This window comes from Stegodyphus dumicola, chromosome 1, assembly GCF_044657685.1.
Source record: "Stegodyphus dumicola isolate Sdum_Otavi_A_Nest chromosome 1, ASM4465768v1".
Taxonomy (NCBI): domain Eukaryota; kingdom Metazoa; phylum Arthropoda; class Arachnida; order Araneae; family Eresidae; genus Stegodyphus; species Stegodyphus dumicola.
In genome coordinates, this window is record NC_140768.1 from 239,139,119 (window position 1) to 239,152,638 (window position 13,520).

At 33.8% G+C, this 13,520-nt stretch overlaps 1 protein-coding gene across 2 annotated transcripts in view; it reads right to left on the reverse strand.

Annotated features, from left to right (window-relative positions):
• LOC118180668 (synaptotagmin-12-like) overlaps window positions 1-13,520 on the reverse strand; it is a 172,855-nt gene that overhangs the window by 69,828 nt on the left and 89,507 nt on the right. Inside the window, exon 2 of one of the 2 annotated variants that reach the window (XM_085826707.1) lies at window positions 10,168-10,206. The exons of the other annotated variant lie outside the window; for it this stretch is intronic. The gene's annotated coding sequence lies outside the window, so the exon portion shown is untranslated. The remainder of the gene's footprint in view (window positions 1-10,167; window positions 10,207-13,520) is intronic. 2 annotated transcript variants of the gene reach the window in all.

A 13,520-nucleotide genomic window follows, 5' to 3' on the forward strand; every position in this document is an offset into this window, starting at 1 on the left:
TTAATAATTGCTTTAAATTATTTGCACCATTGTTTAAGATGTTTAGGTTAAATAATTTTAGGAAGAAAATCTAAAATAAATAATAAAAAATTGAGATGGAAACTTTAATTTTGAATAACGTTAAAAAATTAATTGCACTACTGTTATAATATTTGAGAAGGTAAAAAAAATCTCGTTTAATTTTAATGCATTGCATCCTAAAGAGAAAAAGAAAATCACATTGTATTATATGTATTTATGCCATTGATTGTCTTTCTTTTCTTGAGAATATATTACTGGAACAAAATAATGCACTCTCTTTTCTTGAGATTATATTACTGGAACAAAATAATGCACTCTCTTTTCTTGAGATTATATTACTGGAACAAAATAATGCAATCTTAATTACTGATTTCCACACTCATGTGTATGTCATGGGGAGATCAATACATCTTATTAACTATAAAATTTATTTTATATTGAATATGTATCAAACGGTAACAAACTTCAACTCAGTATTTATTATTAGGATCAAAACGATATTACAGTTAAAAATTATTCTCTCACTCTCCCTTTTTTTTTTTTTTTTAAATACTATTTAAAATATACTAAGTTTTTCACATCGCATTTTTTCAATTACAATAAATTTCTAACAGCATCGTAGATGAGACAGAATTATAATCCAGATTATTTTTATTTTAATTGATTTTATAGAAAATAATGATAAAGCATTGAGCTTTATAAAAGTAATCTGATTTTTAAAATAATGCTGTTTAACTGTTTATGTTCAATGTTGCATGAATCAAGATCTTTAGCTTTTTTTTTTAACAAAGTAAACATATCGCATAATCTTTTCTCAATAATTTAATGCTAATAATAGCGTTTTTCTTTTTTTATCGCAAGCAGTAATTGCTTATGAAATCAAAACGCGTACGACTTGGCGAAAAAAGGTTAACGCCAATTGGCGCAGCTTTCTATTTCAACGGAATACACGGAAAAAAACATATAAAATTCAATTATTTGTAAAGGGTGATTCCAGTAAATAGTGTCACAGTATTTAATACATTTTGATGCTAATAATACATGCTGAAAATGTCATATACGGCGGCAATTTTCTTATACAATATGGCTGAAACTTTCCAACCAATTCAACAGAGATAGTAAAATGACAAAAATACTGAAAATAAAATAATAAATCATGCAGTTTTAACTTACCTATGAAAGGTTACAAGTCCTCCTTTCACGAAACTTTCTTTACATCCGTAGGCGGTGCAGCGAATAACCATTTTTACTTAAATTTTATGTGACCAAGCAGAGCAGCAGTCTTTCGTCCCATAGAAAGCAATGTAAAGTATTTCCGCACTTTCGGAATTCGCGCAGCAGTCACGTGACACTAATATTGGAACCGGTTGAAGGTTGCAATACGCTCTCTACCAGTATATTATCTCGTTGAGCGAAACCGGGGATAGTACTCGGAATTCACGCTAAGCAAACAGCCAACCAAAGAATATCTAAGAAGTAAATGTTCCCCGAGGCAAATGTGGCTCCGTCAGACCGAAGAGACACATTATGTATATCCCTGAAGCTTATTTTAAAGGGGCAATCCGCCCACCTTCCGTACCTCACTGCGCATGTGCGAAATAACATCCTGCATGCCGTCGGCCATATTAGCAATCTTTTACCGCGTTGTTCGAAAAGGTTCTTTGTTGTTGTAGTCAGAGGTACTTGGTTCTAGTTATGTGAAATTCTTTAGAAGACTTTTGAAATGTAATGCTGTAAGTGAAATGGTTTTGGCTATTGGGTGCAAACTTTGCTCTTGGTTTTCATAATGGTCATTCCAAATAATTGTCTAAACGTTTTCATGGTATTTTTTTTTTTAAAGTTGTCATCGGATAATTATAATGTATTTCAGTGTTTTCAATTTATTTTGGGGTGCTTTTGATTGTCTTTAATTATTTTTTCTGTTTCAGTTAGTTATATGCAAATTTTGCTTTTAAAATTTCACTGTTACATTTTAACTATTGATTCATAAAAATTTATTACGTATTGTATGGTATATTTAAGTTTTTAAGTTTACAGAATTAAATGTATTCATTTGTTGAATAATTTTGGATTAAATAGATTTTTTGCAAAATTAAAATCATGAAAAATCCAAGCATACAGCAATTTTACGATTATTAGTTTTGTAGCGAAGGTAGAAAATTGTATCATCAGAGAAAATCATTTTTGTAATTTTTATTTAAAAAAAATGTATTCCTAATTTTATAATTTGAAATAATTTTTGTCCCAATGGCTACAATATTTGTTTGATATAACAATATTTATTTGATTCAGTAAATTATTTACAAAATTTCTTCGCAGGTTTTAATGATACCTATAGGTTTAATTTTCATGTTAAGTACTTAATCTTATATTAATAAATGTAAGAAGTATTGAATATTTTGCGAAAAAAGAATGAAATCAGCTATTTTAATAATTTATGTGAAATTCTTTAAAAGACCTTTTAAGTGAAATTTTGTATTTGTTAATTTAAGAAATATGCTTTTGGCTCTTGGCTGCAAACATTGCTCATGGTTTTCATATTGGTCATTCCAAATAATTGTCTAAAAAATTCCTTGGTATTTGTGAAGATGCTTAAAATTATTTTGCATACCTATATTCTGAAACTTGAGAAATGTCAATAAATATCATTGTTTTACTTAAAATGTGTTATTCTTCATTTTAATATTTAATAATATGCTTGATATGAAAAGAATTACAAAATAGCGTTATTTATGTAATTAATTGAAGATTTGTTAGAAATTTAATATCACAGCCGTAGTTAATTTTGTTTTCTATTAATTCTGATGTTAGTTATAAATTAATGCTGGATATTATATCAAATGAAAAACAATTATGTGGATTTACAGAAAGGAGGGTTAAGGGGGAAAAATAAGGCATATAAAAATATAAAATTTATTCACTTTTTTAAAAATTCATTTTGCAATTGAACTTTGGGATGTTCCATGCGAAACAATTAAAGATAAGAACATAAAAGATCAACTTCACAATTTATCTAAAACAAAAGTCTCTGAATCCTGTTAAGTATTAAGAAATTTATTTCATTTAAATTTTGTCTTCGTATGGCTCGCTGTTTAAATTGAAAGTAAAAATTGCATAGGATTCCTATAATTCGCCCAAAATTCCAACTAACATCATTTTGCTCATAAAACTCAGAAATGTATGAAAATAAAACATTTTGAGTTATTTCAAAGTAAAAAAATTACTATCTCGGACGGCGCTATTTAAATTCACCCTGTGCTGGTGTTTCACTGCATAGCCGTGGCTCTTCGGTACAGCGGCGCAGAGGCGAAACAGGTTTACATTGCGTCAATGGAAGCTTTCATTCTTCTCCTTAGAGATTCTTTGAGCTAACCACAACAGATGTACTCTCCGGCCCTTATGTAGTTTTCACCCGGTCGCCGAGCTCTTTCTAGTACTTTCTGATTCTCGAAATTACTGGAAGGCAATATGAAAGCCGAATTACGGTTACAGTTAATATAGTGATGAATTACATTTATTGAGTTGAAATATTTATTACGGAGCAAATGTTCGTCAAGTATGGCGACTTTTGGCTGTTTCTCGTCAAATTTGGCGATAAAAATTAGTCGTCAAATCCGTTATCAGCTTGGCGATATCTCACCAAATTACCGAGATATCCAGTTAATCAACGTTAAATAGACTTGCCCCTGTATTCCTACTTTTCCGGTATAGCTCGTCTCTCTAGATTTTCCTGTTATCTTACACAAAAAATACAACAATTTCACATATCACTGCATTAAAATCATCTACCTATTTACTAAATTCGTGACAATAATAATTTTTATTGGAGGGGGAACAGTGATTTTAGTTCTATATTAAAATCACTAATATTTTGGTATATATAAAACTGCAAGTTTAATTTGATATGTAATTGTGGGAAATGTAATAGACATAGATAGCATTTGTTCGTCAAAGTTAGTTACATTTAAAATTTTGCTAAACTTTTCCGTCTTATATTCGGTTATCAACCAGGTACAAGAAAAATAGAAGTAACATCAGGAAAAAGTGGGGGTTCAAAGCAAATTTCCAACATTTTTTTTTTGTTACAATGAAAGAGGGATACGTGGCGACATAATGGCAGGACAGTTAGAGACAGCAGGAACGAAACGTGTCCAAGACGAAAGCTTGATTCACATGGATTTAGCTTTCAGTTCAGATTTATTTGAATTGGTTAATGCTAAGTTTAGGTTCTTAAATATGATAGCATTCTCGGCTGAAGCGCTATGCAAGTATCTGTGTCATGAATGTTATGTAAAACTCAAACAAGGAACATTAATTTTGATATAACGCACTTTAGAGCGATTTATTATAAGTAGTTACTACTTTTAGGATGGAAAGGGGGAAATAACCAGTTAGTACGGTGAGCTAAGAAACTGTTGAAAATTAAAGTTAGTATATTAATTTACATATTTTTTTCTTATATACAGGGTGTTTCATAGATCATGGGACAAACTTGGAGGGGTGGTGGAGCGTACTAAAACATGCATTTTTTGTATAGTAATGTAGGGTCTAAAGTGACGGGTTAACAAACGACACGAGAGTTACTCGGATAGTAAAACGAAGAGATAGTAAAACGACAATTGTTTATGTACAAAATCAACGCAAAGTGCTTCTTTGCAGCAATACGGTATTCAGAATAAACGTTCAAAAAACAGGAACACTAGCAGTAATAGGAACTACAGTTGTGATTAGCTGGCAATGCAGCCGTAGTGAGCCGGACAAATCACGATCCGATGCATCAGAGGATCATTCGCAACTCTGATGTCGAATGTGATGGGTGAGTTTACGCACAGGGAAAAAGCTGACATGCATCTCATGTATGGTGCTGCTAATGGGAACGGCAGAGCAGCGCTACGGTTGTACCAGGAACGGTTTCCGAACAGGCGTATGCCGAAGCACACAATGTTCGAGAGGTTGCATCGGTCTCTGTGTGAAACGGGTCATTTGAAGCCACCCCTGACACTAGGAGTGGAAGAAGTGCATGACAACCTCGCATTGAAGAATCCATCTTGAGCATTGTGCATGAATCACCTCACACAAGTACAAGAGCTATTGCACGTTGTCTGCGGCTGAGTCATTCTACCGTTTGGAGAGTATTGCATGAAAATGGTTTGCACCCATACCATTTGCAGAAAGTCCAAGCCTCGCAAAAGACAGATTACCCTCTTCGAATTCATTTTTGTCATTGGTTCTTGCAGCAGTATGCGGCGCAGGCGGATTTCCCATCGGATGTGCTACACACGGACGAGGCAACTTTCTCACAGGACGGCATCTTCAATAGCCACAACATGCATGTGTGGGCAAGTGGGCAACTGTTAATTCACTGTACCAATTACTTATTCCAGCATAACATTGCGCACCTAATATTTCAGTATGTACATGTCTTCTGTAATCTAACGATAATGCTTCAAAGGATCATAGTGTACTCAACATTTGAGTACACACGTTATGTATATATGCTACCGTATCCATGCTTTTGCATACACCTTGTAACATGGCAATGTATTATCCAGTGTCTAACATTAATTAGCTTTAACGCCACTGTATTAAGTACCAAATTTGTATGTATGGTTATGTATTAGTATATTAGCACAATGAACACGTATGGTTATCTAGATATAGGTGGACGTGGCGCTATACCGATTAACCGTATTGGTAGAGGGGTGGTGCCCACGTCCTCCGTCGCATGTCGCATGTGTGGGCAACTCATAATCCACACTTCCACATGCATTCCAAACCTTCTTCTCCGTCTGTGTGTGGGCGGGTATTGTTAACGATTACCTCATAGGCCCATACCTCTTACCTGCGCATACAAATGGCTTATGTTATCATATTTTTCTGCAAGAAGTGCTACCGGATTGCTGCAGAATGTTCCAGCTGTCATTCGCGATCGCATGTGGTTCCAGCATGATGGTGCCACCAGCCCATAACCATGTGCGGGTCTGCAATTACTTAGATGGGACATTTCCATGTTGATGGATTGGCCGTGGTGGACCCGTTCGACGGCCTCCCCCTTCGCCAGATTTATCCAGCTTGGATATTTTTTTACGGGGCCATCTGAAGATCATCATTTACTAAACTCCTGTTGACTCACTGGAGGACCTTGTTGCACGACTATCCATTGCGGCTGCAAACGTGCGCGAAATGCCTGTTGTTTTTCAAAATTTTCGTGAATTCCTTCTGCGACGTCACCAAGCATGTATTACTGCTGGTGGTCGCAATTTTGAACATTTATTGTGAATACTGTATTGCTACAAAGAAGCACTTTGCGTTGATTTTGTGCATAATCACATTTTCCTCTCGTGCCGTTTTTTTGCGTTCCTGCCTTAACCCGTCACTTTAACCTATAAAAATATGCATGTTTTAGTACGCTCCATCACCCCTCCAAATTTGTCCCATGATTTATGAAAGACCCTGTATATATATACATATCAAGCTGAATTTATTATACCAAAACCTCTCTGTTCTTCAAACCAACGACTTCTCTTATTGACCGTAAACTGATATGGAAAGGACTCATTACAAATATATTGGAAAGAACTGCCGAGAGACTTACTTTTCTGAAAAGAATTGCTGCCTCTAAGTGGGGATACTGCAGAAAAACCCTTGTCATGACCTATAATTCATATATTTCGCCACTTATCTTACTGTCCCGAGCCTTTGGTGGCTGCAAGTCAGCAAGTTATTGATACCCTGGAAAATTTCCATTCCCAAACCCTTCGTCTTATCCTGAGAGCTGCTAAGGCAACTCCAATTCATGCGCTTTTGATATCTACCCAACATATGAGTATTAAATCAGTAATTGAAGAGAAGGCGCTAATTTTATGGGAAAAGATCGCAAGACTACCAGATTGTTCTTCCCTGTGGAATAGCCCTTTGTCATCATCTTCACGGAACCTTAAAACCCAATGTGGTTTTTTTCAAAGAGTTTTTGATATGAAAGAACAACTAAGATTGAAATGGGAGATGGAAAATCTCATCAAGTCATAATGTCCAGTTGAAGGAAAGAAGTACACGGTTAGGATAAACCTATCAAGTTTGCTTTTTAAAAAGGAAACAAATAACTTGATTCTAAATGTTGTAGCCTTGGAGACTATCCATGAATTGTACCCAGATAATGAGTGGTTGTATGTGTTTACATACAGCTTCATGTTAAATGACCGTATCAATGCGGGCGCTGGTGTCTTCTGCAGGCTTTTCTCATTTTATACCCCTGTCGGAAGATTTAAAACAGCCTTTGAAGCGAAGATCCCTACAATTCAAATCGCCTTGTCACAGCTCCAATACCAATCTGACAATTTTTCAAGGGCTGTTATTCTATCAGATTCTAGAGCTGCCCTCCTGACCATTACTTCATCTGAAGCCTCTGTTTCAGCTGATATTTTGAATATTCGTCTGACCCTTAACGATTTAATCGAAAACCATAAAGAGGTTGCTTTGCAGTGGAAACCAGTACAGTGTAACTCCAGGGTAATGAAATAGCTGACTCCCTGACAAAGAAGGCAACCAAAATTACTCAGATAACAGATAAATTAATTCCTTTTTACACCGTCAAACAGTTAATTAAAAAACTTTTAGAGAGGAATATTGAAAAAATATCAAAGAGGCAAACAAAGACAAGAAATGAATTGAGGAAATCACAAATATTCCACTATGGCCAAGGGACAGAATTGTTGCCACTTTTCGCCTCGTTACGAGCCATGGTCTATATCGTATAAAGCATCTATATCGTATAAAAATACTGCCAAGTCCTCTTTACAAATTGTGCAACATTCGTGAGGAAATGGACATGAACCATTCGAGTCACTGCCCTGCACTGGGCTCGGGACACTTAAAAAGAGTAATACTGGAGATTGAAACTGAGAAATACTGGAAATCGGCACAAAATCGAACGATTTATAGTCTTACTGTAGTTTTAGTTCTATTATTTGTTTCTTCTGTTTGTACTTTTGACTACAGTTGCCCTCTAATTATTAAGTATATAATCACACCTACAGTAAACAAAAGACCTTTATATTCTTCAGACATCATAGCATCATCATTTTCAAATGTAGCGATCCTGTAGTACCAGAGATTAAGTACGCATATTTGTGCCAAATCACATACTAATTTGTAACTAAACGATATCGTTTTCAGGGGAATACAAGACAAAGCCAAATATTTGATTTTTAAAGAAAAATACAGAAAACAAAAATCCGAATTTAAAATTTTGCTCCTTCTAATTTTTTATGATTAAAAATTAAAAAAATTATATATAAAGTTTTATATATTTTAAATATTACAGAAGAATTTGAAGGCTCTCCTAGAAAAATATTTATCATTACTTTTTTATAAAAACAAATAATTTTGGAAACAGATTCCCTAAGTAATATAATAGCGAAAAAGACTGCATTTAAAGTTTTTTAAAAAAGCGATTAAATAATTTGTTTATAAATATTCCCAATTTGGAAAAATTGTAACTACAAGATTAATTAGATTAAAAGATAAATAATATATATATATATCATATATTGTATGATCTTAAATTCATTTAGTGCGAAAACAAGTTTTCATATAAACTATGATAATTTTATTTTGAAATGTTTTGATTTTATGAACTCCTTTACAAGGATGCAATTATTAATATTGTTGAGGAATCACCCTGCTTTGATTCCAATTTACTTTAAACTTTAGATGCTTTAAGTTTATTTTACTTCAACCCTACAGCTATAGCGCAGGACGGGTTTAAAAAATTTGCTTTTTATTTTTGCCTCTTATTAGGTTTATTTATGTATATGTATATAAATATAATAATATATAAAAAATAATTGTTTAATTTTTATAAACTAAACAAGTATAAGTATTTTTACAGTAGTAAAAAGAAATGCTTTATAAATTAAACAAGAATATGTTTGATAAGTACCAAAACTTGAATAAAAGTGTTTTTTATATTTACAATAAAACTCATTAGGTAAATAAAAGGCTGACAACGCCCCCCCTCCCTAAAACTATGATTCTCCTTAGATTCTCAACCTTCCCTTAACCCCTTCGCGCCGACTGTCACGTATACGTGCCAGCAACGAACGCACTTACCTACCGGCCGACACGCAGGCGTGCCAGAGGATTGTTCCATTCTCTACCGACTGTCACGTATTTGTGCCAGTAGTTTGGAACGTTTTTCAAACTATAATTTCTGCCACAAGATGGCACTGTATGTCCATATGGTTTCAGATATATGTAAATTAGACCTTCTACTCCAAATGAGAGAAGCATGACTCACATACACGTGTTTTTGATTATATAAACAAACGGGGAAATAAATGTTTCCGAATGGCGTGATTTATGACGTCTCTTTAAATCGCACTTTATTCGCACGTGGTAGTTGTTTACTGTAAGTAGAGAAGTTTTATTTGCTCTAAAGCGTTGGGTATTTCGGTTTGCAGTTCAGTTTTTAGAAAATAATTAGATCTTGTTAGACGTGAATTCTTTGTTTTTACCGTTGCAATGTCGAAGCGTCGAAAATGTTTAACAGAGCATGAAATAGCAGAAATGATGCAAAATATTTCAGATATTGATTCTGAAAGATTAACTGAAAGACATTTTCCAAAACTTTGTTCAGAAGAGACTGATAAGAAAATGAGACGACGATGCTTCGTTTGTTCACATTCCCGGAAAAATCCTCCAAAACGGCAAATGAGTTATTACGAGTGCAAGGAATGTAACGTAGGACTGTGTGTAGATCCCTGTTTTCAAATTTTTCATACGAAAAGAGAATTTTAAGTAATATATTTAGTTTTCAGATGTATAATGTTAAAATTCATAAAATGGTGAGTAATTAAAATAAAATGTGTAAAATATGCATTTAAACAAGAAATAAGGTAATTAAAGTATATATATAAAAATATTTATAAAGCATAAGCCGTTTAAATACTCTATAGAGCATTATTAAACAATGCGTTGATACTTCAGAAATTTCATGGATTTAGGCTTAGTAGCAAAAAAGCCCCCGGCCCTGGAGAGACGCTAGACACTGCCGGCCTCAGCGATAAGCGCGCGTTTTCGCTACCTGGCTCGAAGGGGTTATGAAATTCCGATACAATTCGGTAAAAGTAAGCAACAGTAACGTACCGAGAATTTTCGAGTTTTTCCATGTACAGGTGCTGCCATCTATGGAAGAGAATAAAAATATATTTAAGATATACTTATCTGGTTTCTAGATATGACAAATAATTATAATTTTTCTGAACTTTAAGGAAGTAAAGTGAACTAAAAAATTAATTAGAACCACAAAGGCATACATTTGGAACCTCTGGTTAGTTAAAAAATATAAGCATTAGACAATACGTGTTTCATTACGACTGCAGTCAGTTGTAATGTTACCTGACATACGAAGCCAAATGACAAATTAATCCTTAAAACTATCTAGTTTACATTAATTAACTGAAGTAAACTATTGCAATAGAAAAGCAACCGTATCCTCTCTTCAAATTTTTTGTCAGCTGCACCCTTCATAATTTCGCTAGAAACCTTCATTTATTGATAAGTTAAGGGAAATTCTGTTTATTACAGAATGTCGTAGAAATTCGAATGCGTAGTAAGAGTATCGATCAAAGAATCGTTCTGTCCTTGAAACTGACATCAAAGCTAAGAAGATAAATTTTTCAATCTGTTTGTTTTGGAAGCATGACAGAAGTAGTAAGACTATTTTTGTTTAGATCTAAAAATAAATTCTAATATTTTTAAGTGAATAGGTTGCTTAGTGTTGAAGAAGTTTGTACAAGAAGTACTTGTAATAAACCCAGAAAGTGTATGTAACTTATTTTACTTATATAATATGTTATATTATAGATAAACTTAGAGTAGTTAACATAGAAAAATGTAAAAACAGTACAGAAATGTAAAAATAAATGTTCCCATTCCGGCGAATATTTTTTGTTTCCTTTTTCAGGATTTAATGATGCCACTTTATTAGCCCAAAGGGGCTTTGTCCCTGAGTTTTCTTTTTGCGATTTTACGTCGAATCACTCTGAATGTCAGTTTCACTCTTCAAACAGTTGCCACCAAATATCGCCCTGTAATTATATTTGAAGAAATTAAATAATGGAGAATCTGCATAAATGTATGTAGTATGTTTCTCGCATTGTGATAAAACAACCGTACCTAGAGCCATCCAATTGAAAATTGGAATTTGTTTTAATATCGATTTCAAATTTTGTAAAACTTTAACGAATTTTTGACTAAAAAACTTCACGATTTCAAAGCGAGCAAGGGTAATGTTGTACAGAAAATACAGAAAAAGCCTTTTTATCTCCAGCGCTTGAGACTGTGTATCGGAAATTCTAAAGATATGCTCAATTTAAAATTATTTTGCGATATTGCTCTTGAACTGAATTTTATGGTTTAAGTGCGAAGAACACGATATTTAATAAATAAAGGTAACACAGAAAATGTTAAAAAAAAAACGCCCCTTAGATCGTAATTTAAAATCTGAAACTTTTCAGTTTTTTTTCTTCCTTTTTTCGAATTAATTTCAAACCAACAATGTCATATTTATTTTTTATTTCGCAATATAATAGAATCTTTTAAGAAACTTTTTGTTGGCCAGAAGATAAAGAATTTCTTAAGGTTCGAGAAGATTTATGAATAATGAAAGCTCATTAAAAAGGAACAAGATAGTAAACAACTTGAAAATCACCAAAGAGATAATTAAAAAAAATATTGCGATCCGATTAAATCTATGTTTTTGGTTCTGATAGAATAGCAATAAACTCCTTATTAACCGGTCTTTTGGTTAATAGGGTTGCTAAATTAAACGACATGAAAGAGTAAACGAAGGAAAAGTTAGAGGAAATTGAAGCCAAAATAGCAGATACGGAAGAAAGTTTTGAAGAAAAACTGAGAAAGTTCCGGAAAAAAAATGGATGTTTTGAAGGTGACTGGACTGAGCACAAGACTGAACCAGAAGATTTTTAAGGTTCTCCCAGTTTCTTCTCATAAGATAATCAAACGAAGCACATGCGATGGAAAATCATCATGGAGTATATATAAGACTCAGTTTTCGATCGTGTTGGAAACTAACTCCCAGATGAAGCCCTCGCAGTCGGCGGCATGACACCGGGGTGATGCTGCAGATCCTAAGACTCCTATCAGAAAACCAGATTTCAATCTTCGAATGCGCTGGAATTGAGATTTGGGGAAAAAATGAGTAAAGGACTGTAGCCTCCTGCAGTTGAAAACTCGCCAGCAGAAAATCACGGTAAACCTTCAAGAGCTGGCGATTGACATTAAAAGGTTGGCGCATCAAGCACATCCGGACTGTCCACCTTACGTCCGCGAAAATCTGGTCCTAATGCTTGATGATGAAGGAACACTGGCTCCATATACGTTACAGATGGGGAAAACTACGAAAATGCCCATGGAGTTGGCCCGTTCGCGGGATTCGAACCTCGGAACGAACCAGTGTTCAGCGACTTTTCCCCTCGGCCGCTGGTCGACTACTTCGCATGAAGAATTACTAAAACGAGTGAAAATTACAAAATAAAATTAACATTTTAAAAATAATAATGTGACACAGAAACACTTCTTTACTTCCCAGCACAGAACAGAAACGCTTCTGAACTCAGCACAGAACAGAAACATTTTGAAATGCATTCTGTACTTATTTCATGTATTTCGTTGGCAATAGACATCTGGTGCTATACTAACTAACATCTGGTACTATAATTTATTACGTGGGCTATTTAAATCCGTTTGTTTTATGTTTTTTCCCCCCTTGAAATGTCTTTTAAGAGTTTTGTTCTCCAGCCTCCATCTCAAAATTTTTCGCGGAACACTTAGTGACTATTAGCAGAAATCGAACATTCTATGGAACATAATTTGGAAAGCGCTGGATTAGGGGAACTAAATATAATGAATACTGAAGAGCTTCCATACAAATTATTAATAGGAGTCCAGCTAGGTAAGATAACTAAGGGCAATTTTATTTAAACCAATCAGATTAATGAACTGTACTTTATTCCCTTTAGATCCCTTTATTTGTACACATGTGGATTAAATATCTTAGCTCTGCAGGGTGGGAGCACACTAGAACACGGCAGATAAAAGTATTTTACATCCGACAAGTGGCAACACACTGTTCTTAAACACCCATGCTTGTTGATTAAATTTCTGAAAATTTTAAATATCTTACACTTTGCAGAATAGCAAAACATTGGCGTGCAGAAGTTAATAACGTTTTATTTCGAGCAGAGTGGCAATACACTGCTTTTTAAAATTGAAAATTTGAATCAGATAATTTTGAATCGAATACGGATACTAAGAAATTTGGTTAATATATATTAGTATTAAATGAAATGAAAGTATATTTTCAGTAGTAGAATCAAAAATATCATTTTTATGATAAACATATTTGTAAATCATATTGAGCCCATACATAAACCGAAGCCCAAATTTTAGTTATAAAACCTTTGCTAAAATTTTGT